Genomic DNA, 4,070 nt, shown 5'->3' on the forward strand with positions numbered 1-4,070 from the left:
CAAAATCCATTAAATGGGGAAGAGAATGTTTGTTTAATAAATGGTGCTGGCAAAACTGGAGATCCATTTGCAGAAAAACGAAACAAGATCTGTACGTCACACCATACACAAAAACTAACTCCAGATGGATCAAAGACTTAAATGTGAAACCTAAAACTATAAAGTTTCTCAAGGAAAAACTAATGGCAAATATAGGGGCACTAATGTATGGCATAAATAGACTATCAAGTATAACCCAAAATGCACAAATAGCAGAAGAGAGACTAGATGAATGGGACCTTCTAAAATTTACATTTTTATGTGCTTCCAAAGACTTCTCCAAAAGAGTCAAAAGAGAACCTACAGAGTGGGAAAAATTATTCAGCAATGACATATCTGACAAGGGACTTATCTCTAGAATTTACAGTAAACTCCAAGACCTCAACAACAAAAAGACAAATAATCCAATTGAAAAATGGGCAGAAGACATGAGTAGACACTTCACCAGAGAATATTCAGGTGGCCAACAAACACGAAGAAATGTTCACAATCATTTGCCATTAGAGAGATGCAAATCAAAACAACAATGAGGTACCATCTTGCCTCAGCACTAGTAGCAAAGTTCAAGACAGAAAATAACAAATGCTGGTGAGGATGTGGAGAGTTTGGGACTCTCATACACTGCTGGTGTGACTGTAAAATGGTACATCCACTTGGGAAAGCATTATGGTGATTCCTTAAAAAGTTGGAATTAAAAATACCATTTGACCCAGCCATTCTATTACTAGGTATATATCCTAAAGAAGTGAGATCCATGAAAAGAACAGACATATGCACACCCATGTTCATTGCAGCACTATTTACAATAGCCAAAAGATGGAAACAGCCTAGATGTCCATCAGTTGAAGAATGGATAACCAAACTATGGTACATACACACAATGGAATACTGTTGTTGTTGTTGTTGTTATGTGCCGTTGAGTCAGCCCTGACTCATAGCGACCCCTCCTTGGGTTTCCGAGGCAGTATCACTACGGAAGTAGGATTGCCCAACCTTCCTTCCGAGGAGTGGCTGGTGGGTTTGAACCGCCAGCCTTCTGGTTAGCAGGCAAGTGTCTTAGCCACTATGCTACCAGAGCTCCTAATGGAATACTATGCAACTCTAAAGAATAATATAGAATCTGCAAAACACTACATAATGTAGATGAACTTGGGGGACATTATGCTGAGTGGAATAAGTCAATCACAGAAGGACAAATATTATACTAGTCCATTATTGTAAAAAATCAAGGAAAGGTTTATATATGGAAGGAAATTTTCTTTGTTGGAAGGGGAGGAGAGGGAACACTGTTAAGATAGGTAGAGATAAGCATTGATTTGGGTGAAGAGAAGGATAATATACCAACTGTGAGTGATCAACACAGTGACATTGAGGAAGAGAAAGAGAGAGGTACGTGGGAGGTACAGACAACAAAGATGAACCCTTTTGCACATACAGTATTGCATTGTCAGTGAAGGCAAACATGGATACATGGGTGGATAGATGAGTTGACAGGCTGAACTATTAAGTATGTCTATACAGGGGGTAGTGTGCCCAAGACCATGTATAGGGTTGGCATACAATGTTTCTACAAGTGTATTTTTATGTTCTGTAAGAATTCCCAGGTGTATAGGAGAGCTGACAAGGGACAAGGCACTTCTTGGGCATAACCAGCTACCTAGAGGGACTGAGTAGTTGAACCTGCGGGCTTGGGTCATAGTCGCAGGGAATATTAAGCTCAATTGGCATAGCATAGTACACAAAACATTGTTCCACCTCCTACTTTGGCAAGTAGCAACTGGAATCTCAAAAGCTTGCAAGCAGCCATATAGATGCAGCAATGGATCTCTCCTTGTCCAGAGCAAAGAAAAATGAAGAAAACCAAAGGCACATGAAAACAATTAGTCCAAGTGACTGGTACACCGTGCAGTCCTCAGCCCATATGACTACGAGACCAGAAGAACTAGATGGTCCCCAGCTACCACTGTCAACCACTCGGAGGGGGATCTATATAGGAGATCCTGGATAGAGAGGGAAAGCAATGTGGAACTCAAAATCATTTGGGGAAAAAAAAAAAGAGAGAGAGACCAGGTTTGCTGGTCTGATAGAGCCTGGTGAAACCACTGAAACTATGATCCCTAGCTGCCCTTCAGGTCTGGAATTGAACCCATACCTGTGGCTTCCAGCCAAACAGATGACAGGCATATGAGGTGAACATTTACACTAGGTAGATACAATCAAGAGAACAATCATGGGAGTAAGAAGGGCGGTTTATGCACAAGGAGACAGCTCATGGCAGGAGTGCATGGAGTGATGGACACAGGGAAGAGGTAATTATGGGGAGGAAGTGAGAAGGGGGAGCTGCTGCACTGTGGTAAATTGTAGTCAGTGTCATGAGACCATGAGACAAAGTGTATGTGTACTGCTGTATGGAAAGTGAATTTGCTCTGTAAACTTTCAGCCAAATCATAATTAAAAAAAAAAAAAAAAAAAAGATTGATGTATATAGTTGCTATAATCAATTTATAAATTTCAACTGAGAAATATGGCTGCTAACAAATCATCATGATCATTGGCCCATATATATTTCCCCGAGGTTGACCAAAGCTAAATTCATCATCATCATTGTAATATTGAGAGTTATATATAGTGGGGAAACAAAGAAAATTAAAGGCTCTTATATGTAAAGTTTAGGAGCTCTGGTAGCATAATGCCTAAGGCACTTGACTGCTAACCAGAAAGCTGGTGGTTTAAACCCATCAGCCACTCCTTGGAAGGAAGGTTGGGCAATCTACTTCCATAGTGATACTGCCTTGGCAATCCAAGGAGAGGTCACTATGAGTTGGGTCTGACTCGGTGGCACATAACAACAACTACATATGTAAACTTCTATCTAGACCATATTTTCTTATGCCATATTGGGTTATAAGAGCCCTCGTGGCTTAATGGTTAACACATTCAACTACTAACTGAAACATAGACAGAACCCACCAGTTGCTCCATGGGAGAAAAATGTAACAGTCTGTTTCCACAAAGATTTACAGCCTTGGAAACCTTATGAGGCAGTTCTGTGCTGTCCTATACAGTCACCATGAGCTGGAATTGAGTCAATGACAATGGGTTTGGTTTGAGTCCTTTAAAAATCCATTAAAACTTGTCTCTAAGCCAGTTATTCACAAGCTTTACTGATCATTTGATGCTGATCTTACACCTAGGTTCTGGCCTAGGTTCTGGCCTAGGTCTATTCAATCTGCATTTCTAGAAGTAGCTTAGGGACCCATGCATTCAAAGTGTCTCACAGATGATTTTGCTAGAGGACTCTTTGGACCTACTTTTGGAATCACTGTTTAAAGCTACAACTTTCAACATCCAAATGTAGTCAGTACACTGAAGTGTATTAGTAGAAGGAAGAAGATGGGTAAGGGAGAGCACAGATGTTCTCTGGAAGGATATTTTATCCTGCAGTGAAGAATTACCATCTCCCTCCAACCTCATCCTGAAACTCTGAGGGATGTCCTTCCTAGTAGCCTTGAGAATTCATGCTATAATGTTATTGTTATGTGCCATCGAGTCAGACTCGACTCATAGTGACCCCTCCTTGGGTTTCTGAGGCAGTATCACTACGGAAGTAGATTGCCCCATCTTCCTTCCGAGGACTGGCTGGTGGGTTTGAACTGCTAGCCTTCTGGTTAGCAGTCAAGTGCCTTAGCCACTATGCTACCAGAGCTCCCATAATTTGTTCCTCCAGTTTAGCATATGAATTATTTTCTACATCTTTATTGGTTGGGTATGTCTTCTCAGTACAAATTGATTGTCACTTCCTTGAAAGAAATTTTTTTTTTTTTTTTAATTGTGATCTGGGTGAAGATTTACAGAGCAAATTCACTCTCGATACAGCAGTTCACATATACTTTGTCTCATGTCATTGACCACAGTTTACTACAATGCAACAGCTCCCCTCCAACTTCCTCCCCATGGTACCACTTCCCAGTGTCCATCCCTCCATACTCTCCTGCCCCCTGAGCTGTCTCCCTGTGCATAAGCTGCCGTTC

The sequence above is a fragment of the Orycteropus afer genome, unplaced genomic scaffold (genome assembly GCF_000298275.1).
Source record: "Orycteropus afer afer isolate SDZICR_OR568_19922 unplaced genomic scaffold, OryAfe1.0 scaffold00626, whole genome shotgun sequence".
Taxonomy (NCBI): Eukaryota; Metazoa; Chordata; class Mammalia; order Tubulidentata; family Orycteropodidae; genus Orycteropus; species Orycteropus afer.